The sequence below is a fragment of the Theropithecus gelada genome, chromosome 13 (genome assembly GCF_003255815.1).
Source record: "Theropithecus gelada isolate Dixy chromosome 13, Tgel_1.0, whole genome shotgun sequence".
Classification (NCBI taxonomy): domain Eukaryota; kingdom Metazoa; phylum Chordata; class Mammalia; order Primates; family Cercopithecidae; genus Theropithecus; species Theropithecus gelada.
In genome coordinates, this window is record NC_037681.1 from 74829476 (window position 1) to 74854647 (window position 25172).

The following is a 25172-nucleotide window of genomic DNA, read 5'->3' on the forward strand; positions in this document are numbered from 1 at the left end:
TTGCCATCTTCTTTTTTTGTTAAGCGCCTTATTTATCTAATTGTAATTTTATTTTTCCTGCCAATGAGAAAGTGTTTAATGAGCTGGATGGTTACCAAACTATGAATCCTGGAAGTCCAAAAGAGGCCAGATTCAGGAATATGGGGGAAAATGCCTTGTGTACACGATGTCATTTTCAAAAGCCTTGTGTTTTCAGCTTCATAATTTCCACTGCTCTCTGTAGTCTTTTTTTAAAAAAATTAAAAAATAGCTAACATTTATTGAGCATTTACATGTTAGGCAATATGTTGAGCACCTGACATGAATTACCTCACTTAATCTTTACAACAGATCTTATGAGGTAGGTACTAAGTAACACTCAATTTGTTTTATTGTTTGCAATTTATCTTTGTTTTCATTACTTAATATTTTTAGATTTCCAAAGCAATAGTTTTTTGCTTATTGTAGTAAGTGAAGTAACGTAACACCCAGATGTATAAAGGTAAAACTTGTAATGTGTACTTTTCTATTTCCCTCCCCTTTATTAACCTGTGAAGAGGAATACTTTCCACAGCTTTCTCTTTCACTTAAAAATAGTTAAGTATGCATTTATAACTAAGGTTTTGCTGATTTTTACTGAAATGGAATACCTTATGCATATTTTCCCATAGTTTGTATTTTCATTTTCTGGACATTTCAGTAAACAGTAAATATATAATTAATCAGCTCCTTATTTTTCTAATTTTTTAATGTTTAGGTACATACTTGCGTTTGTGTGTAAAACTGCACCTCAAATTGAAAAGTGGGGTCCAAAAATTCAGTTTGATAAACTGTGGGGTGACTGTTAATGAAAAACAGTATTTTTAAGTAGAATCGTCACAAAATGTACAAGAAATTTTGGGACTTCCGTTGTACAGAACTGACAGTTCAATGGAAGAGAATATGCCAAATGAGTGTGATGAAGTTTTAAAGTAGAGGCTATGTCCCATGATGGGAGGGAGCCTAGAAAAAAATAATAACATAGTTTTTAAAAACTAGGGACTACGTGGAAGATAGACGCTCATACCAATCATGTTATATTCCTAATCCACGTTATAGAGGGTCATTGATTAATTTGCTTAACATAAATGAAATAGTTTCATATATTGTGCTCATGTTTTCTATTCAACCCCTGCATTCTCCACCACCCTTCTTAAGTAACTTGTGTCAGCAAGCTAGTGTGTATTCTTCTGCTTGTCTCCATGTTCACATTCTCTCTCTCACATACACATGTGTGCACACACACACATTTATGGGTTTTGTTCAATATTTGCTTTTTAAAAATGGAATCATGGTGTATTCCCTGCTCTGCATCTTACTTTATCACTCAAAGATACATCCAGGAAAATCCTTTCAAGTCAAACGGTAATCTGTAATTCATTCTTTTTATTGGCTGCTTAATATTCCACAATATATAGATTTATTATTACCTTATTGCTGGAAATTTATTTTTTTCTTACTTGTGTTTTGCAATAAGAGCAATGCTGCAATAAACATTTTATTGGCGATTTTATTTTTATTGTATAGATTCCCAGGAGTGTGATTTGCTGGTTGAAGTGTCTGTGTATTTTTAATGTAAACATATTTGTCAGACTGCTTTACAAAACAGCTGTAAACAATGTACATTGTTTTCCTCCTCATCCTGTCAGCAATTGTTATTGTGCTCTCTAATTTTTCTTTTATCTGATTGGTTGTGGTGATTATTTTTTGCTGTAATTTGCATTTCTCTAATGACTAGTTCGCTGGAGCCTCTTTATGCTTATGTCTGTGGATTTGTTCTCATGAACTCCCTTTTCACATCCTTTACCCATTTTTCTATCGAGTTGCTTGTCTCTTGCCCATTTTTAAAAGCTCTTTGTATATTAGTCATGGTTACTAACCCATTATCTGTTATCATTTTGCAGGTATTCTCCCAAGTCTATAATTTGCCTATAGTTTCATCTGTGATAGCTTTGCAACATCAATTGTTTTTCACTTTTATTAACTCAAATATGGCTATTTTTTCTCTCTGGTTAAGAAACAGATTGTAAGTGTTGTCTCCCAGGTTTTCTTCTAACTTGATGCTCTATTTATTATGTGTAAGCATTTACTCCATCTGGAATTTGTTTTTTATTTATAAGATGAGATATTGGACCAACTATTTTCTATCAGATGAATAGCCAGTTGTCCCAGCATCACTTACTAAATAATCACTCTTTCCCCCATTGCACTGAAATACATTTTTGTTGTGTGTTAAAATCTCATGTAAACTGGGTTTTATTTCTGAATTCTCTACTCTGTTCCCTGATCTATTTCTCTGTTCCTACATCAGTATACCGTATTGATTTAATTATACTACCTCTACAGTATATTTCCTCTCACTGTTCTTTTTGATTCTTTTGCTTGCTTTCTTGGGCATTTGTTTTCTCTCTAAACTTTAAGATACTTTTACTTATTTAACTGGAATTCTATTCTGTTTATTAAAACAAACTTACGTGATTGTCTCACACATATGCTTTTGAGGTAAACTTTATGTATTTATTTACTTTTTGAGACAAGGGTCTTGTTCTGTCTCCCAGGCTGGAGTGCAGTGGTCTGATTAGACTCTCTGCAGCCTTGACCTCCTGGGCTCAAGTGATCTTCCCACCTCAACCTCCTGAGTGCACATCCTGGCTAATTTATATATTTAAAAATATATATTTTTTGTACAGATAGTGTCTCACTATGTTGCTCAGGCTGCTCTGGGACTCTTGGCTTCAAATGACCTTCCTGCCTCGGGCTCCCAAAGTGCTGGGATTACAAAAATAAACTTTATTTTTCAGAACAGGTTTATATTTACAGAAAAACTGTGAAGATAGTACAGACAGTTTCCATATTCTCCCCACATAGTTTTCCTACTATTAACATTTTACATTAATATGATACATATGTTAACAATTAATGGACCAATATGGATACATTAGTATTAACTAAATCCCTACTTTATTTAGATTTCAATTGTTGCCTAATGTCCATTTTATGTTTTAGGATCCCATTATTGTATTTGCTTTTTAATTGGGCATTCTTGTGAAATTAAGATAAGTGACATTTTGGCCAGGTGCAGTGGCTTATGCCTGTAATCCTAGCACTTTGGGAGGATGAGGCGGGCAGATCACTTGAGGCCAGGAGTTCAAGACCAGCCTGGCCAACATAGTGAGATCCTGTCTCTACAAACAATACAAAAATTAGCTGGGATTGGTGGTACACGCCTATCGTCCCAGCTACTTGGGAGGCTGAGGCAGGAGAGTCGCTTGAGTCTGGGAGGCAGAGGTTGCAGTGAGCTGAGATTGCACCATCACACTCCAGTCTGGGCAACGGGAGTAGCCTGTCTCAAATAATAAAAAAAAAAAAAAAAAAAAAGAGAAGTGACATTTTTATGATATTAAATCTTCCCATTTAAGAACACACAGATGTTGTTCCATTTGCTTAGATTTTAAAATTTATCCTTCAATATGATTTTACGGTTTTCTTTATATAGATTTTTGCACTTTTCTTGCTGAGTTTATTTCTAAGTATCTTAATGACTTTTCACTATTGTATGGATTTCTTTCCCATTTATGTTTCTAGTTGTTCATGCTTAAATATGGAATATCTAATGACTTTTGTATATTAATTATATATCATGGTATTACCTTATCAAATATTCTTATTAATTCTATCAGTTTTTAAAAAGCTATAGTCTATTGGGTTTTTAAAAATATAGTTATGCAATTAGTAAAAATGGTGTATCTTTTTTTCAATGACTTTATTTGTCAGACCTGCCATGACAATGTTGAATAATAATAGCAATAGCAGACATGCCCGTTTGGTTTCTGATTTTATTTGAAATAGTTTTATTGTTTCACCTGGTAGAAAGATGTTTGCTGTTGGTTTTAGGTAAATATACTTTGTCACAATACACTTCACTCTTTTTTTTTTTTTTTTGAGACGGAGTTTCGCTCTGTCGCCCAGGCTGGAGTGCAGTGGCCGGATCTCAGCTCACTGCAAGCTCCGCCTCCCGGGTTTACGCCATTCTCCTGCCTCAGCCTCCCGAGTAGCTGGGACTATAGGCGCCCACCACCTCGCCCGGCTAGTTTTTTTTTGTATTTTTTTTGGTAGAGAGGGGGTTTCACCGTGTTAGCTAGGATGGTCTCGATCTCCTGACCTCGTGATCCGCCCGTCTCGGCCTCCCAAAGTGCTGGGATTACAGGCTTGAGCCACCGCGCCCGGCCTACATTTCACTCTTGTATTCCTTGAATTAAGCTTTGATTGGTTACAGTGTGTTATTCTTTTGAATTATTGCTGAATTGCCAAGTACTGCTTGCCAATATTTTATTTAGAACTTTTGTATATATATAAGTCACGTAAGGTTTTTTTTTTTTTTTTTTATGGAGTCTCGCTTTGTCGCCCAGGCTGTAGTGCAATGGCACGATCTCGGCTTACTTCAACCTCTGCCTCCTGGGTTCAAACAATTCTTCTGCCTCAGCCTCCCGAGTAGCTGGGACTACACATGCATGCCACCACTCCCAGCTAATTTTTGTATTTTTAGTAGAGACAGGGTTTCACCATATTGGCCAGGCTGGTCTCAAACTCCTCACCTCGGCCTCCCACAATGCTGGGATTACAGGCATGAGCCACCGCACCCAGCCGGGTATTTTTTGGGTATTCTATTATGTTTTGATTTTCAAGTTTTATCGTCTTCATAAAACATATTAGGAAGTTTTCCATCCTTCTCTTCATTCTGGAATAACATTAAAATATCAGAATTACTGTTCTTAGGTTAGCGGAAACAAATTAGGAAATCACCTGGTCCTGCCTCCTTCTCAATGTTGACCTTTAACCACCTTTTCAATTTACTCTGTGGTAACTGGTATGTTTGTTTTTTGAGAAAACATTTTGCTCTGTCACCCAAGCTGGAGTGCAATGGCACAATCACAGCTCACCACAGCCTTGACCTGCTGGGTTTAAGTGATACTTCCATCTCAGCCACCCAAGTAACTAGGAATGCAGGGATGCACCACCATGTCCAGCTAATTTTTAAACATTTTTTTGTGGAGGTGAGGTCTTATTATGTTGCCCAGGCTGGTGTTGAACTTCTAAGCTCAAACGATCCTCCTGCCTCAGCCTCCCAAAGAGCTAGGATTACAGGTATGAGCCACTGCACCCAGCAAGTAATTGATATAGTTGAGTTTTTCAGATGTTCTTGGATTCCTTTTTATTTTGCTGGGAAATTATCCAATTTTTCTAGGTTTTCGAATTTGTTGTGATACATTTTATAATTTTAAAAATATCATCCAGGTGCAGTGGCTCACACCTGTAACCCCAGCACTCTGGGAGGCCAAGGTGGGCGGATTATGAGGTCAGGAGTTTGAGACCAGCCTGGCCAACATGTTGAAACCGCATCTCTACTAAAAATACAAAAATTAGCTGGGCGTGGTGGGGCACACCTGTAATCCCAGCTACTGGGGAGGCTGAGGCAGAAGAATCGCTTGAACCCAGGAGCTGGAGTTTGCAGTGAGCCAAGATTGTGCCACTGTACTCCAGCCTGGGCTCCAGAGCAAGACTTTGTCTTAAAAAAAAAAAAAAAAAAAAATCTCTTTTGTATCTGTGCTTACGTTCCCTTTGAAAATTCCTGATTTTGTATAACTTCATTTTCTCCTCCTTTTTCCTTAATCAGGCTCTGATAGAATTTATCTATTTTATTGGTATATTTTTTAATAACAGCTATTTCGCTTTTTATTTCATCTTTGAACTAATATTGTAACTAATGGGATTCTGAGTTTGTGTTTGTAAAATTCCCAGTTAAAACTTTTAAGGTAATTTTTTATTATTTATTTCTATTTTTATTTGATTATTATCGGAGAACGAGGCCTAGAAGATTTCCACTTAAAAATTTTGTTAAATCCTTGTGATAAATGACATGATATATTTTGGATTGATCAGTTAGGATCTATGATTCAATTAGGATGCTTTAGGCTGCAAGTAACAGGATACCTAATTAAAGTGTTTGAATGAAGGAACTGATTTTTCTCACTTTCTAAACAGGCTGGGGCAAGCAGTCCTAGGGTTGGTTCAATGTCTGAAAGATTATTGAAATGTACATTTTGGTGTTGCCATACTTTTCTCTTTTTATATTTTTTTATGATGGGATTTTCAAACACATACATGAATAGAGAAAAGAGGACAGTGAAGCTCATGTGCCCAGTACCCACTTTCAATAACAATATACTTTCAGACATTCTTGTTTCATATATTCCTCCAACTTATTTTTTGTCATTGTTAGAGTATTTAAAGCAAATTTCCAGCATTATATTATTCACCTATAAATTTGGTCAAATGATGTTAAACTATCAATACCTGACAAAATTTTAACCTATAAAACAACAATTTCATGTTCTTCAATCTAATGTTTGATTATATACAGAAAACAGAAACTCTATATACCCATCAATATGTATTCTAAATCCCACACAGATCTATGTGCAAATGTCAAAGTGCATTACACAAGCTGTCCGTCATGCTTTTTCCTGGAGGCCTGTCTTCCAGTCTGGGTCTAGGTTTGCTGCACAGCTGTCACTCTGGTGTTTCTCTTTGCTGCTTTCTTGTGGAGCAGACTCCTGTGTCCTTAATCATATGTTTTAATCTTTCTTGATTTATTCTCTTATTTTGCAGAAATGTAATTCTCTATAGCGCTTCCCAAGGAAAGGTGTATGAGAGACAAAAAGTTTGCATTTCTGCATGCCTTCATTTACCCTTGTGCTTGACTGGTTGACTTACAATTTTCTATGCCAAAAATAATTTCTCACTAAGAATTTTGAAGGCATAGTTCCATAACTTACAGTGTTGCTGTTGAGAAGTTTGATGTCATTCGAATACAAAGTATTGGGAGTTATACCTGTTTATTCCCTCAGGAAGTTTGTCAGATATTCCACTTATCTCTCTTCTCCATTTTCACAACCATCTGCCTTTGTGCATGTTTTAATTTTGCTTTAAATGCACTTGGAGGAGAATGTTTTTTCTTTGACTGTTTTCTTCTCTATCTCTTTTGGGCCCTCTTCTTTTAGAACTTCTATGTGGACCTGATCCTCTACTTTATTTTATTTTATTTTATTTTATTTAGTAGAGACTAGATTTTACCATGTTGGCTAGTCTGGTCTTGAACTCCTGGCCTCAAGTGATCCACCTGCCATGGCCTCCCAAAGTGCTGAGATTACAGGTGTGAGCCACCATGCCCGACCCCTGATTTTAAACTTTTCTCATCTAGTTTCCATATGTTATTATGTGGGAAATTGGCTGAACTTTGTCTTCCTACCTTTCTATTATTTTTATTTGTTTCTGCTGCTATATCTTAATTGTTTCTCTTTCATAGCATCTCATTCTTGTTGTTGTTTTCCCCAAATCTCTCTGAGGATATTATGTGTATTTTTCTTTTTTTTTTTTTTTTTTTTTTTTTGGAGAGAGAGTCTCGCGCTGTGTCACCCAGGCTGGAGTGCAGTGGCGCGATCTCGGCTCACTGCAAGCTCCGCCTCTCAGGTTCACGCCATTCTCCTGCCTCAGCCTCCGAGTAGCTGGGACTACAGGCGCCCGCCACCACGCCCGGCTAGTTTTTTGTATTTTTAGTAGAGACGGGGTTTCACCATGTTAGCCAGGATGGTCTCGATCTCCTGACCTCGTGATCCACCCGCCTCGGCCTCCCAAAGTGCTGGGATTACAGGCTTGAGCCACCGCGCCCGGCCATGTGTATTTTTCTTTTCAAAGTATTGTTCTGCTTTTTGCATTCTCTTTTTTTTTTTTTTTTTTTTTGAGACAGAGTCTCTCTCTGTTGCCCAGGCTGGAGTGCAATGGCATGATCTCAGCTCACTGCAACCTCTGCCTCCCAGGTTCAAGCAATTCTCCTGCCTCAGCCTCCTGAGTAGCTGGGACTACAGGCATCCGCCGCCACGCCTGGCTAGTTTTTGATTTTTTTTTTTTTTTTTTGAGACGGAGTCTCACTCTGTCGCCCAGGCTGGAGTGCAGTGGCCGGATCTCAGCTCACTGCAAGCTCCGCCTCCCGGGTTCCCGCCATTCTCCTGCCTCAGCCTCCCGAGTAGCTGGGACTACAGGCGCCCGCCACCTCGCCCGGCTAGTTTTTTGTGTTTTTTAGTAGAGATGGGGTTTCACCGTGTTAGCCAGGCTGGTCTTGAACTCCTGACCTCAGGTGATCTGCCAGCCTCAGCCTCCCAAAGTGCTGGGATTACAGGTGTGAGCCACCATGCCCAGCTGCTTTTTCCATTGTTTCTGTTTCCTCTAAATTACTTTTCTTTTCCTTCTCTTCTTCTTTCCATTTTTTCCTGTTTGCTTGTTTTGCTTATCTTTTATATTGCCGGCTTTCCTTACAATCATATTTTCAGTAACTTAGTTATAAATCGAAACAACCAACAATAAGCAGAACTTAAGGAAATTTTCCAACATGTAGACTTGTGGGCTTGAGGAATGGTGGTGACTGGGTGGGGAACTGACATTTTTGTTAGTGAATCTCTAAATGTCAGATCTATGTGTCCTGTCTTCTGCAGTATGTGGTGTCTCCAAATCCTAAGTCTTCTGTGAGATCCACCGGGGTGAGCTGACTTGCTTCTCATTATTTTTGCAGGCACTTAGTTTGTAACATCCTTTGGTTTACTGTGTAGTTATTCCTCCTCCACTTGCTTTCCTTCTTTATTTTTGTTTTTAGGCAGAATCTTGCTTTGTTGCCCAGGCTGGAGTGCGGTGGCATAATCATAGCTCACTGCAGCCTTGCTCTCCTGGACTCAAGTGATCCTCTTACCTCAGCCTCCCGAGTAGCTAGGACTGCAGGTGTGCACCACCATGCCCGGCTAATTTTTAAATTTTTTGTAGAGACAGGGTCTTGCTATGTTGTCTAGGCTGGAGTTGAACTCCTGGCCTCAAGTGATCCTTCTGCCTCGGCTTCCCAAAGTGTTGGGATTATAGGCATGAGTTACCACACCCAGACCCTCTGCTTTCCTACTAATTATTTGTTGAAACTTCTTGTTCAGGTTATAGTTTTGTACCAGCTAGGAATATTTTCAGCTACAAGTTAATAGAAAACTGGACTTAAACATGGATATAAAAAAACAGGTTCGTTTTTCTCAGTAATAAGAAGTTTGGAGGTAGATGGTTACTGGCCTTAGTTCGGTAGCTCAATAATGTCTGGACCAATGTCTCTGTGATTGTTTTGCCCTTTTCCTCATGGTCAAAAAAGGAAAAGGGCAGCTGCACATAATATCCACAGTTTAGGCAGGAATAAGTAAAGGATTGTGTTACTTTTCCTGACCCACCCCAAACAGATATCTACTTGTGTTCCATTGGCTCAAACAGGGTCATATGGTTACTCCTTGCTGCAAAGGAGACTGAGAAATTGGCTTGGTTTATTGATGCCCTGAAAAAAAAAATTCTCTTGGCCAGGAAGAAGGGGATGGGGATGGGTGTATACTAGGTAGTCAGTGAACAATGTCTGTTACATCTTTCATATTTTGATGCTATCATTTTAATGGGGCTTCAGGTAAAAGAAGATAAACATACCATGTATAACTGCATGGTGAAAATTAAGTGAGAAAATCCATATAAAGCACTTAGTGCAGTGCCTGGCATGTAGTAATAATCAATAAATATTTGCTACTATGTTATGACCCATATGCTCCACTTTGTACGTGTTGTCTTGTGGCAGTTGGACTGATCAGGTAGAGACGCCACTAGGCTCCTAGATAAATGGGTCGTCCCTGCAGAGAAATTGGGCTAGAGAAATTAATTTTGTTGTCATCAGTATGTGGATAGTATTTGAAGCCACATACATGGATGGGATTATCCAGGGAGAAGTTGTGTAGTGACAAGCAAGCAGGAAGAAGACACTGGAGAACGTAAATGAAGCTTAATCGCGACATGTTTAGGTTTTAAAAAATGAATTTGTTCCTCTAGTGCAATAGATTGTTTAAGGTACTGAATTATCAAGAAATTGAATCACAATAAGAGATGTTACAAAAATAGTTGCAAAGTCGACTCAGTGTGGCACATTTGTAGCTATATATTGGTGCAAAAGTAATGGCAAACACCGCAATTACTTTTACATCAACCTAATAGTGCCAGGCTGGGAATGGTGGCTCACACCTGTAATCCCAACAATTTGGGGGGTGAGGTGGGTGGATTGCTTGAGCTCAAGAATTCGTGACCAGCCTGGGCAACATGGTGAAACCCCATATGTACAAAAAATACAAAAATTAGCCAGGCATGGGCCTTATTTTCTTATAGCTATTTTTAAAAAGAGAAAACTTTTTTTTTTTTTAATGCAATGACAATAAGTTGAGAAATCTGAATTCAGTTGCCTTTAAAAAAACCACAGGTTTGTTTCTTCCCAAACCATGAAAATGTGGAATACAACAGGGACCATCATTTAGAGATGGCCTGGCTGTGATTATAGCAGCCCTGCTCTGTCTTTACTAACAAGCCAGCAGCATCCAAGAACACACTGTGGATGTGTGTGTTTTCTTCCCCTTCTGTGTTTTATTTTCTCAGAAAGAATGACTGATGACTTTCTTTTGCAAATTGTACTACATTATTCCAATTGCAGAGGTAAGTTCTGCCAACATTTTTTGATGCATAAGGACTGTTTTGAATCTACCGTTTTATTATGTCTACTTTTTTTTTTTTGCAAAATTAAGAATATTTTCTGTTTCTTAGTAATCATGTTAAATTAATGTACAGTGTTATGACACTGAGCATAAGCCTTTGAATAAGTCCTCAGAACATATATTTTTCATAAAGACTCAATGGTAATTTTGTAAAACAAAACACATTTGTATTTGGAGACAGCCAAATTCTAAAATTAAAATTACATCTTGATTGCTATATGGTTTTTAAACCGTATGTCACGTGTCAGTCCTCTGCACTTCAAAGGATTATTAAAGGGCTGGTATATGTATACAAGAGGATGACCAAATGGTTACATGGCCTGGAAAACTATGTCATAATACAAGGAATGCTTGAAGGCATTGGGGATATTTAGCTGGAGAAAAGAATACTTGGAATCATGATAGCTTCCTTCAAGTATTTGAAAGGCTGATACATGGGAAAGAGTAAATGTTCTCTTTTGTTCCAGAAGGCAATAATCTTGATTGGAGCAATGGGTGAATTTGCTGAATTTGCTTATTTCAGCTCACCCTGACAACAAATTTTCCTGAAAAGTCATTAAATGTATATAATGGAATTTTATCAATACCTAGGAGTAGTCTAGATCAGGGATTGGCAACCCACGGCCTGTTTTGTAAATGAAGTTTTATTGGAGCACAGCCACACCCATTTATTTATGTTTTGGCTATGACTGCTTTTGTGGTACATGGGCAGCATGGAGTTGTTGCAACAAAGACTGGATGGCCTCAAAGCCTAAAATATTTACTACCTGGCCTTTTATAGAAAATAGTTTGCTGCCTGCTGTGTAACAGATGTCAGACAAGCCAAGGGTGTGGTAGAAGATCTAACTCATCGAATGGTATGTTAGACTAGATGACCTCTGAGGTCCTGTCCAGCTAAGATTCTGTTTCTTTTTCTTTTTTTGAGACAGAGTTTTGCCCTGTGGCCCAGGCTGGATTGCAGTGCCATGATCTCGGCTCACTGAAGCCTCTGTTTTCCTGCCTCAGCCTCCCGAGTAGCTGGGATTACAGGCGCAAGCCACCATGCGCAGCTAGGTTTTGTATTTTTAGTAGAGATGGGGTTTCACCATGTTGGCCAGGCTGGTCTTGAATTCCTGACCTAAGGGGATCCGCCCATCTCCACCTCCCAAAGTGCTGGGATTACAGGTGTGAGCCACCGTGCTTGGCCAGATTCTGTGTTTCTATAGTTGATGATTGTGCATGAACTTAAAATATGTTCATAGTTCAAGAGTTAGAATTAGAATAGAGGTATTCACTAATAGTTGTGTTTACCTCTTCCACAGATATTAATTCTTGACATTTGTGTGAAATATGAAATTTGAACAGCTTTATGCCTTAACTATGAATTGACATTGTTTTGAATTTCCAGTTGTTACAATAGCAGATTGAAATGCAACAGTGGATTTTGTGAACAATTAGGTGGTGTCCGATTCAAAGTTATTTAGTATTTTTAAAAATAACTTTTCTCCAGCGGACCATTAGTGGCATGAATGTGCAACCAGAGTAGCTAGCTTTTCCTTGCTTTTTCATCTGAGAAGCTCAAAGCGCTTTGCGAATATTTTTATACTTTATTCATCAAGTTCCTTGTACACAAATAGATGGGGTTATTAAGAAAGGTTCCATTGGATGTTCCATTGAAATATAGAAGGTATTTTTTTAGGGGAACAAAATTCATCGAGGAGCTATAATTTTGGAAAAAGAATAGGTTAGTCTAATTGATATAAATTAATGGGAAACTAGGAACATGTAAAATATCTACAGTGGAGTTGGAATTCTAATACCAGTCTTTATACCTCAAATACTAAATCATTTATTTTCCTTTAGAACATAACAGATCTATATTAAAATGATTTAAGGGTATAGCTTTTACTTTAAAGTTCACATTTTATGTATGTATATTTAGTAAGATAATCATTTAATAAAAGAAATGTATAATGCAGTACTAATTACTTTTATTCTTTTTTTCTTTAATCAGCTTTCTCAGGTAGCAACTAATTACTTTAAAAAATTAATAGATTCTCTCTTTTAGAGCAGCTTTAGGTTTACAGAAAAATTGAGTAGAAACTGCAGAGAGTTTCCGTATATTCCCTCACACCCACTTCCCTAGGTCCCTCAGTGTCCCCCATTCTTTTTTTTTTTTTTTTTTTTTTGAGATGGAGTCTCGCTCTGTCACCCAGGCTGGAGTGCAGTGGTGTGATCTCCACCTACTGCAAGCTCCACCTCCCAGGTTCACACCATTCTCCTGCCTCAGCCTCCCCTGTAGCTGGGACTACAGGCGCCCGCCACCGCACCCGGCTAATTTTTGTATTTTTAGTAGAGACGGCGTTTCACCGTGTTAGTCAGGATGGTCTCGATCTCCTGACCCCGTGATCCGCCCGTCTTGGCCTCTCAAAGCGCTGGGATTACAGGCGTGAGCCACCGCGCCCGGCCAGTTTCCCCCATTCTTAACATCTTGCATTATGTAGTATATTTGTTAAAATTGATGAGCCAATATGGATACTTTATTAACAACTAAAGCCCATAGGTTACATTAGGGTTAACTCTTTTTTTTTCTTTTTGAGACAAGAGTTTTGCTCTGTTACCCAGGCTGCTGTGCAGTGTCATGGTCATAGCTCACTATAACCTTGAACTCCGGGGCTCAAGTGATCCTCTCTCCTCAGCCTCCTGAGTAGCTGGGACTAAAGACACATGCATGATGCTCAGCTAATTTTTTTATTCTTTATTTTTTGTAGAGATGGGATCTTGCTATGTTTCCCTGACTGGTCTCAAACTCCTGGTCTCAAGCAGTCCTCCCACCTCGGCCTCCCAAAGTGCTGGGATTACAGGCATGAGCCACTGTGCCTGGCCAGAGTTCACTTGTGATGTTGTACATTCTACGGGTTTTGATAAATGTGTGATGGCATGTATCTACCATTACAGTATCATACAGAATTGTTCCACTACCCTAAAAATCCCATGTGCTCTGCCTATTCATCTCTCTTTCTCTCCCTCTAGCTGCTGACAACCACTGATGTCTTTATTGTCTTTATAGTTTTGCTTTTTCCAGAATGTTATGTAGTTGGAATAATACAGTATGTAGTCTTTTCACACTGGCTTCATTCACTTAGATATATGTCTTTAAGGTTCCTTCATGTATTTTTGTGACTTGACAGTTCATTTCTTCTTATTGCTGAATACTATTTCATTGTGTGGATGTACTACAAGTTGTTTATATATTCACTTATTGAGAGACACCTTGGTTGCTTCCAAATTTGTTATTTTATTTGTTTATTTTTTCAGAAATAGGGTCTTGCTGTATTCCCAGGCTGATCTCAAAACCTGGCCTTAAGTGAGTCTCCCACCTCAGCCTCTCAAGTAGCTGGGATTACAGGATCAAGCTACCATATTCAGGTGGTTTCTTCCAAGTTTTTTTGTCAATTATGAGACTTTTTAAAAATTGTGTTTTTTCAAAATTATAATCATATATACTTATGGGGTACATAGTTTTCCCCCCATGTTTTCTTCTGGTATTTTTTTTGGGGGGGGGCCAGTTTCAGGTCTTGTGTTTAAGTCTTTAATCCATTTTGAGTTGTGTTTTGTGTATGGTATGACATAAGGGTCGCATCTCACTCGTCTCATGTGGATGTCTAGTTTTCCCATTACTGTTTATTGAAGAGACTGTCTTTGCCCCATGGTGTGTTCTTGGCACCTTTGTAAAAAAATAAAAAACAATTGACTGTAAATATGTGGGTTTATTTCTGGGATCTCTATCCTGTTCCACTGGTTGATGTTTCTATTTTTATGTCAGTGCCATGCTGTTTTAATCACTATAGCTTTGTAATATAGTTTGAAGTCAGGTAGAATGTTCCCTCCAGCTTTGTTCTTTTTGCTCAAGATTGCCTGGGATACTTAGGGTTTTTGTTTTCATGTGTGCATGTGATTCTATATAAATTTTAAAATTGCTTTTTCTATTTCTGTGAAAAATGTCATTGAAATGTTAATAGGGATTGCATTGAGTCTGAAGGTCATTTTGGGTAGTATGGACTTTTGAACAATATTAATTCTTCCAACCCATGAACGTGGAATATCCTATTTATTTGTGTCTTCTTCAATTTCTTTAATCAATGTTATATATTTTTCAGTGTATAGAGCTTTCATCTTATTGGTTACACTTATTCTCCTAAGTTTTTTTTTTTTTTTGATAGCTGTTGTAAATGAGACTGTTTTCTATATTTCTTCAGCTAGTCTGTTGCTAGTGTATAGGAATGCTACTGATTTTTGTGTGTTGATTTTGTATCCTTCAACTTTACTATTTGTCACTTCTAACAGTTTTTTGATAGAGTCTTTAGGTTTTCTCATCAGCAAACAGTGACAATTTTAACTTTTTCCTTTCCTATTTGAATGCCTTTTACTTCTTTCTCTTACATAATTGCTCTCACAAGGGCATCCACTACTACATTAAATAGAAATGACGACAGTGGGCATCCTTGTCTTGTTCCTGATCTTAGAGAAAAAGTTTTCAATTTTTTACCATTGAGTATAATGTTTTCTGTGGGCTTTTCATATATGGCCTTCATTATGTTGATGTACATTTCTTCTATACTTAATTTATTAGTGAAAGGATGTTGAATTTTATCAGATGCCTTTTCTGCATCTAATGTGGTGATCATATAGTATTTGTCCTTCATTCTGTTAATATGGTGTTCTCTATTTGTAGATTTGCATGTGTTGAATCATCTTCGTATACCTGAGATAAATCCCACTTGATCATGGTGAATGATCCTTTTAATGTGCTGTTGAATTTGGCTTATTAGTATTTTGTTGAGGATTTTTACATCTATGTTCATCAGGGATATTGGCCTGTAATTTTCCTTTCTCATAATATTCTTGTCTGGCTTTGGTATCAAGGTAATGCTAACCTCACAAAAAGAGTTCAAAAGTATTTCCTCCTCTTTGATTTTTTGGAAGAGTTCAAAAAGGATTGATATTAGTTCTTTAAATGTTTGGTAGAATTCATCAGTAACACTTCCAGTCTTGGGCTTTTCTTTGATGGGAAACTTTGTATTATTGATTCAATCTTTTTGAATGACCAATTCAATTATTATTGGTCTGTTCAGATTTTCTATATCGTCTTGATTTAGCATTGGTAGGTTATATGTGGTAGGATAAATTCTAGGAATGCCTCCATTTCTTCTAGATTATTCGATTTATTGGCTTATGGTTGTTTGTTCGTAGTAATCTTTATGATTCTTTGTATTCTGTGTCAAAAATCACAGTGTCTCCTCTTTTATTTCTGATTTTATTTATTTGAATCTTTTCAATATTTTTCTAGGTTAGCCTAACTATAGGTTTGTCGATTTTGTTTATCTTTTCAAGAAACCACTGCCGGTTTCATTGATTTTTCTTCTATTGTTTTTCTAGTCTCTATTTTATTTATTTTTGCCCTGATCTTGGTCATTTCTTTCCTTCTGCTGTATTTGGGTTTTTTCTTTTTCTGCTTCCTTGAGGTATAACATTAGATTATTTGTGATCTTTATTCTTTTTTGATAGACTGCAGGGGTCCCCAACCCTGGTGACCTGTTAGGAACCGGACTACACAGCAGGAGATGAGCAGCAGTACTGCCTGAGCCCCCCTTCTTGTCAGATCAGTGGGAGCATTAGAGTCTTATGGCGGAGCGAACCCTATTGTGAACTGCTCATGCAAGGGATACAGGTTGTTCACTCTTTATGAGAATCTAACTAATGCTTGATCATCTGAGGTGGAAGTTTCATCCTGAAACCCTACCCACTCCATTCCTGTCTTCCACTGGTCCCTGGTGCATAAAGTCATTTATTGCTATAAGTTTCCCTCTTAGAACTGCTTTTGCTGCATCCCATAAGTTTTGGTATGTGTTGTGTTTTCATTTTTGTCTCAAGATATTTTTAAATTTCCCTTTTGATTTCTTCTTTGACTCATTGATTGTTTAGTAACATGTTAATTTCTACATATTTGTGAATTTTCCAAGATTTCTCCTGTTATTGAGTCCCAGTTTCATAGCATTATGATCAGAAAAGATACTTAAAATGATTTTACTTCTCTTAAATTTGTCCAGACCAGTTTTGTGGCCTAACATAGATAATAAATGTATGCATTTTTCATTTATTAAACAATTATATATTTGATACCTTTTATTTATGCCAGGCACTGTTTTTGGTACCCGGCCTGGAGAAAGTTCCATGTGCTCTTAAGAATGTGTATTCTGTTGGTGTTGGATGGAAAATTCCACATATGTCTGTTAGGTCTATTTGGTCTAAAGTGTAGTTCAAGTTCAGTGTTTCCTTATTAATTTTGTTTATTTTTAATATAATCTTAAAGTTTGCCTACAATATAAAAACTTTAGCATGAAATATATATATATATATATATTTTAATTTAAATTCCAGGATACATGTGCAGAATGTGCAGGCTTGTTACATAGGTAAACATGTGCCATGGTGGTTTGCTGCACCTATCAACCCATCACCTAGGTATTAAGCCCCGCATGCATTAGCTATTTATCCTGATGCTCTCCCTCCCCTGCTCCCCGACAAGCCCCAGTGTTTGTTGTTCCTCTCCCTGTGTCCATGTGTTCTCATTATTCAGCTCCCACTTATAAGTGAGAACATGCGGTGTTTGGTTTTCTGTTCCTGTGTTAGTTTGCTGAGGATAATGGCTTCCAGGTCCATCCACGTCCCTGCAAAGGACATGAGTTCATTTCTTTTTATGGCTGCATAGTATTCCATCGTGTATATGAGCATGAAATATTTTCATTTTTATTTATTTATTTTTATTTTTTGAGATGGAGTCTTGCTCTGTCATCCAGGCTGTAGTGCAGTGGTATGATCTTGGCTCACTGCAACCTCCACCTCCTGGGTTCAAGCAATTCTTCCTGCCTCTGCCTCCCAAGTAGTTGAGATTACAGGTGCCTGCCACCCATGCCCAGCTAATTTTTGTAGTTTTAGTAGAAATGGCATTTCACCATGTTGGCTAGGCTGGTCTTGAACTCCTGACCTCAGGTGATTCGCCTGCCTCAGCCTCCCAAAGTGCTGAGATTTACAAGCGTGACCCCACTGCACCTGGTCTGAGCATGAAATATTTTAAATAAATATTTTTTAAAAAGATATCTCAATTTTCCAAAAACTGGAAATCTGTTTTAGTTTATCAGTACAAAATAAATGTGATCTTTTAAAAAAATTTACAAAAGATTTACATGGTTGTTCTAAAATTTAAATGATGTGGATTTATGTGGAGTAAAAGATGTAAGTTCTTTCTGTCCTCTGTCCTCTTAATACCATAGTCCTATACATTCTCTCTATGCATATAACATGTATATATATTGAAAATATGTATAATATAATCCCTTATTATTTAAAAAACCCTATACATTCCCATGTAGTTACATTTATCTCTGTCATTTATGAAGATGGGATCATGCCACACATATTATTCTGCAACTTAAAATTTCATGATATTGTATATTGTGGATATCTTCTGATGGCAGTAAGTGTTCTTTTAAATCCCTGCAGAATATTCTGATTTATAGACGAATTATAATTTTTTAATCATTCGTCTATTACTGGGCATTCAGCTTTCTGCAGTTTTTTGCTATTATACATCTTGTTGCAGTGAGTATCCTTGTATACATATATATGTATATCTTTTTCATTTATGAAATGATTATATATTTGATACCTTTTATATATGCCAGGAACTGTTTTAGGTACTAGAATTCAGCAGTGACCAAGAAGTAAGGTTTCATTTCTTGTGTGGGAAGACCCTCAATAAACAAACAATGAACTCGGTATTTTCAAATAGTGGTAAGTGCCAAGGAGGACATAAAGAAGGTCTTGTAGAAGAGAGTGGTGCTTTTCCAACTCTACATGGGATAATCAGGGAAGGGCTTTCCGTGGAGGTGACTTCTAAGCTAAGAGATGCATGGTGAAGAGGAGGCTGCCAGTGCAGAGGGTCTGGGAAGAGCTTTCTGTGCAGAGGGAACAGCAAACAGCCGTGCACCAGTGCAGGTAGTGGGATCATCTGCCTAGTGCAGGCATTATGGGCACATTGTATATAGGGAATTTGAAAACAACAGGAAAACCAACTAAAAGTTGGCCTGCTTTTCTTCCTTTCCTTTTTCTTCTTCTTTTTTTTTTTTTTTTGAGACGGAGACTTGCTCCATCGCCCAGGCTGGAGTGCGATGGCACAGTCTCCGTTCGCTGCAACCTCCGCCTCCCAGGTTCAAGCAGTTCTCCTGCCTTAGCCTCCCAAGTAGCTGGTATTATAGGCACCCACTACCACGCCCAGCTAATTTTTTTTTTATTTTTTTATTTTTAGTAGAGACAAGATTTCGCCATGTTGGCCAGCCTGGTCTCAAATTCCTGACCTCAGGTGATCCACCTGTTTCAGCCTTCCAAAGTGCTGGGATTACAGGCATGAGCCACCATACCCGGCCTGCTTTTCTTTTCTTTTTTTTTCCTCTTTTTGCCCTTATTTTACTTTTGTAGAGATGGGGTCTCACTGTGTTGCCCAGGCTGTTGTCAAACTCCTGGCTTCAAGCAATCCTCCAGCCTTGACCTCTCAAAGCACTGGTATGACAGGCGTGAGCCACTGTGCCCAGCATGGTCTGCTTTTGATTACCATCATGCATCAGCAATTCTAACCAATAAAATACTGTGCCTTGTTTCCCTTGCGCTCCATGCCACTGACGTGAGGTGTGTGCTATTCCCCATATTTTTGAAGTGTTGATTCCTGGATATGGGTCAAAGGCTGTCTGCAATTTAAATTTAAACTTTGGAGTCACTTTTAATTATAAAAAGTATGAAGCGTTTTTCAAAACATACTGAGTAAACTAAGGCCTCGTGGCTGAAGAAGTTTTGCTCTCCTCTGTGCTTTTGTAAGTAAAAAAATTGTATTGATTTAAGTAATTTGAGTGAATCAAGCAAATTATAAAATATTAAGAAGTGGAAATTAAATAAAATCACCCATAAACCTACCATTTGAAAACAAATTTGGATAATATTTTGATGCATAATGCAAGTTTCTATTTCTCTTCCTCTTTTTTGGGGCAAGGGTCAGCTAACTAAACATTTGGTTTGATATTCTTCAGAGTCAGATTGTAACTCTGTATATACATAGTTGTATATATACTTTGTATATATAGTGTAGGCTTACTACTATAAAACCATATATACTACTATAAAACCACTCCCGGTTGGACCTTCATCTGTGGCAGGTACTTTTGACTGGGCTGCTAAAGTCAAGCTCCCTGTGCTTTAAAAAAAAAATAAAAAATCAGTAAATATTGCCTGAGATCACCTGTTTTAACTCTAATAAGGTTCTACAGCAAGCATCTCATTCAGTCATGTGAAGGTGGCATACCTGGGTGGTGGTGGAACTCAGTTACAGAACTGGGCTTCAAAAATATTCATAAGTCAGCCCTCAGATTGGATTATGACTTTTTAGGATTTTTTTTTTTTTTTTAAACGAGACAGGGTCTCACTATGTTGCACAGGCTGGTCTCGAACTCCTGGGCTCAAGCAATCCACCTGCTGCTTCGGCCTCCAAAAGTCCTGAGATTACAGGCATGAGCCACCGCACCCAGCCAGGATACTTCTGGATAGTGAAAGTATTATATGATAATGTTTTCACTCAGTAAATGTTTATTATGTGTATTTCCACGTCCCTCTGCTAGGTGCTAAGGGGCATAAGATGATTAAAGGGGTTGTGAAAAGTCCAGTCTAACTGGGGTGAAAGAGGTAGGCAGGTAAATTAGAGCAGGGTGGAAGGACAGGGGTAGAGTTTGGGGATGAAGCTCTGGGGCAGCACAGTGGGAGGAGTGTTCCTCCTGCCTTGGGGAGCAGGACAAGCCTTGCCTCTCCTTCCGGCTTCCTCTGTTGCTCCTCATCTTGCAGGCTTTTCTGTCCTCTGCCACAAGAGCTCTCCCTCCCTGAGGACTTTTGCAGAAGCTCTTTCCTCTGCCTGGAATGGATGCTTCCTTCTTGTCTCCACGCCTTGCTGATTGCTCCCCACTCTTTCATTCCTCACTCGCTGTGTTGTAGCCTCTCACTGTGTGCTCTGCTTCCTGACATCACTTAGCACAGCTGCTGTGAAAGGATGACTTGCTGGATATTTCCCACCTCCACCCCAAGAGAATGCTTTCAGCTGTCAGTAACAGAAAACCGATAAACAAGTGGCTCAACAAATGGCGGTTTATTCTCAAATATAAAGGAGACTGGAGGTCAGTGGCTACTGGCGCTTGTTGAGCTGATCATCAATGTCAGGACCGTGTCTGTAGGACTATCTTGTCCTTTGCCTCATGGTTGTAAGATGGCTGTCCCAGCTTCAGGCGTTGCACCCACACTCAAGGCTGGGGGAATGGATGGCTCTGGGTCTTTTCCTTTTTATCTGGAAAGCAAACCCTTTCCCAGAAGCCGGCAGCACATTTCTATGTATGTGCTATTGTCCATCCCTGGCAGTAATTAGCTTTTTCAGCCACTCATAAGGATGAAAGGGAGAAGGGGGAGAGATATTAAGACTAGTGTTGGGTTTGCCATTCAACAATGCCTTCTACACTTCTCAAGACTGTACGCTCCTTAAAGGCAGGGATTGTCTGAACTTCTCTTTGAATTCCCAGTGCCTTGCACAGTACCTGGCCCATAGAGTGAATGGTGACAAGTATGTCAGAAAGAGAAGGTGGAATGAGGACCTTTCAGGAGAAGAGAATGTCAGATACGAAGGCACTGTGCTGACAGAGCCTTCATTGTGTTTTGGGGAACATGTGACTGGAACATAGGCAGATGACAGACTACTGGAAACTGAAAAGCTTTACATGTCATGTGAATTTGTCCTTGTGTCAGCAATGGGGAGTTGTTGAAAAGTTTCAGGCCAGGGAGTGACACAATAGCATTTGTGGGTTAGGTTACTAACTGTGTTGAAAGTATGGGCTAAGAACTGGAAGAAGGGAGATTGGAATCAAGGAGATTAATTAATCATATCATGCTGTGGTTTCATCAAGGAGAGTAAGAATAATTTGGGAGATTGGCAAATGCGATTTTAAAATAATGTAGAACAATGATCTCAAAATAGGACCTTGAATCAGTAGCATCAGCATTACCTGGCACCCTGTTAGAAACGTAAATTCTTGGGGCCTACCTTGAGCCTACTGCATCCGAAGCCAGTGGTAAGGTCCAGCTGTGTGTGAGTTCACACGCCCTCCAGGTGACTGTGATCCGCATGAAAGCTTCAGAGCCACTGAGCTAGAGCTATAGACGCTTAAGGGTGAAAGACAGCTTGGAGATCACCCAATATGGTACAGCCAATCTGCATGTTAGAATCACCTGGGGAGCTTTTACAAGGCAACTAAATTGCCCACACCTCCTACTCCACACAGCAGAACAATTAAATCGTGATCGTGGGGGCTGGGACCCGTGCATCAAATTATTTCCAATGATCTCAAGTGTTTCCAATGAGCAGCCGGGTCTGAGAACCACTGGTCTTATCTAACCCCTGTTGAGGCGAAAACTCAGGATTCGAAGAGGAGTTACTCAAGGACATACAGCAAGCTCAGGTAAGAACTGGGTTCTTGACTCAATTTCATAAACTGTCATCTCCATGAATTCCTTAAACACTATCCCAACGTTTTAATTTTTTAATTATTTAAAAAACTTTTGTGGCTACATAGTAGGTATGTATGTTCTATCCTAACTTTTTAGTGATTTGCCTGAAGATAATCATTCACAGTGGCAAATACAACTGCCAAATTCTTAGAAGAAAAATAGGTTACAGACATGAAAAAGTCAGTTCTCCTTTACATTAACAGTATTACACACTTTAAAAGGTTATCCTTTTTGTAAAGATTTTGTAAGAATACATATTTTTAACAGTAACGAAGAGAATATAGATACAATAGGGTAGCTAGTGCTTTGTTACTTGTGTGTATAAGTAATAACCCTTTTTTCAAACTCTAGGTGGAGCTCTTTGGTTTTTATATATTCTTTTATTTATAGTTTGGAAAGTCTTTGTTTTAAAAGAAGAAGCTATTTTGGGATTTTTAAAAAAATATTAAAAATTTTATAATAAGTATTCTCAACATTTCTCAGCTCTCCTTTTCTTGTTGTTTCACAGCCATAAAAACTTACTTTTTTGTTTGTTTTTGTTTAATTGCTGGACCAAATCCAAATTCAGGCGTCACAGAGTCATTTTTCAAATCCATCTTAAATTTGTATTTTATCTCATAGTGTTTGACGAATGGGATAAGTTTCCCATGTTTATTGTTTGTGACAGGTCTCCAAGTTGAAATAGAATTCGTGTAAGATGGGTCTCCCTTTATGAATAATGCCAGGAGAGAAAGTCTCTAAGGATATTATAGCTGTTGCTATAGTAATTCCTTCAGCTATTTTTACCCCACTGTGTACAAAGGAGTGTTAACAGCTACCTTCTTGTAACATAAATGAAACATTTTGCTGCTGCCTCTTTTTCTTTTCTGTTTTACTAGCTCAGTATTCTCTCTTGTATTGGAAGTGCACTTGGAGTAAAATTCCCCAAAATACGAGGCCTGTTGTTTTTAATGGTATAAACCTGTAGTGTGGTTTCTAGGCCAGCAGCAGCACCATGGATATCACCTAGAAGTTTGTTAGAAATGCAGATTCTTGGCTCCCACCCTAGGTGTACTGAACCAGAAACCCTGGGGATGGGGACCAGTGACCTGTGTTGAACCACTGGTATAGGCTGTTTTGAAAGGATAAAAATCCTATACTTACCGGAACCTACATAAAAAAATTTCCTCCGGTGCAGGCCAGGCATGGTGGCTCACACCTCTAATCCCAGCACTTTGGGAGGCCAAGGTGGGAGGATTGCTTGAGCCCAGGAGTTGGAGACCAGCCTGGGCAACAGAGGGAGACGCCTGTCTCAAAAACAACAACAACAACAAAAATAAAAAAGTTAGCTGGGCGTTGTGGTGCACACCTGTGGTCCCAGCTACTTAGGAAACTAAGGTGGGAGGATTGCTTGAGCCCGAGAAGTCAAGGCTGCGGTGAGTCGTGATCACTGCACCCCAGTCTGGAGCCAGAGTGAGACCCTGTCTCATAAAAGAAAAAGAAAAATTCCTCTGTACAGTCACTTTGCTCGTTTTGGGTTTGTCCAGTGCTTTTCAAATCACCCAGGGCTTTTGTTAAAAGAAATAATTCTCATTCAGTAAATTTGAGGTGGAGCCTGATATTCTGCCTCTAACGAACTCCCAAACAGTACGGATTTTGCTTGTCCCTGGATCACGTTTTGAGTGGTGAGGCCACATAGCACATAGTAAGGCCATACCCATGCCTGCATGTGAGTTATCTGTGATTTATGTGTATATGCTTTTGATTTAGCATACCTAAAGTCAGTTTTTCCTTTTCAATTACAGTGGGAAGAGACAATTTCTAGAATGTAATGCTTTCTTGTCTAATTGAAAGTGACTCAATCATATTAAATCCTACAAGACGGTATTGTTGCCAGGATCTGTCTCTGAGACCGTCTATTATAGTCAGCAGTGGGCACCCTTGAAAATTACATTATTTAAAAAATCGAGACTCATTCATAGCATTATGAAGTCAGAGAGAAAGTCCTGAAGTTTGAAAATGTTTTCAGACAAAATAATTTGTGACAAAAAGAAGTGGTTCATAATGTTTGTTATCGGCTGGGGGCGGTGGCTCACGCCTGTAATCCCAGCACTTTGGGAAGCCGATAGGGGTGGATCACCCGAAGTCAGGAGTTTGAGACCAGCCTGGCCAACGTGGTGAAACCCTGTCTGTACTAAAAATACAAAAAATTAGCCAGATGTTTTGGTGGATGCCTGTAATCTGAGCTACTAAGGAGGCTGAGGCAGGAGAATCGCTTGAACCCAGGAGGCAGAGGTTGCAGTTGGCCGAGATTACACCACTGCACTCCAGCATGGGCACCAAGAACAGAACCGTCTCAAAAAAAAAAAAAATGTTATTCACTTATTTTCATTATTTATTGAGCATCTGCCATGGGGAGCATTGTGATAGGCACTTTAGGACATTTTTTAAAAAAGAATAAAGTCCTTGACCTTGAGGAGATACCAGTCTAGCTGAGGCAATAAAACTTATGCTCGTGAAAGTTAATTACCAATATAGGGGGTATTCTGTGAAATGGTAAAGAAGCGTGGTAGAACCTCGAAAGACCAAAGGTTAGCTAATGGCTGGTACGGCTGAAAGAGGGATCTGACTTGGGCTTTGGAGCATGTGTAGAACTGAGACATTCAGAGGAGAGCGAAAGAGGGGGACTGCTTCATGGAAGAGAGATGGCATGGGTCAGAGTATAGCTTCTAGGAGTGAATCATGGATGCATACAGGAACTGGGAAGAGGTTCAGACGACATGAAGCTTAACTTCTTGTCTAAGAACCAGATTGGTGAGGATTTAACTCTCAGGCTTTTGAGTTTTGACTTAATCCCTTGTGCACCAAGGAATCATTGAAGAATGCTTT

The 25172-nt window shown here is 38.7% G+C and overlaps 1 protein-coding gene across 3 annotated transcripts in view; it reads left to right on the plus strand.

The window, feature by feature from the left end:
* The window catches only part of ACYP2 (acylphosphatase 2), a 202443-nt gene that overhangs the window by 24829 nt on the left and 152442 nt on the right, over window positions 1-25172 (plus strand). The window lies entirely within an intron of this gene.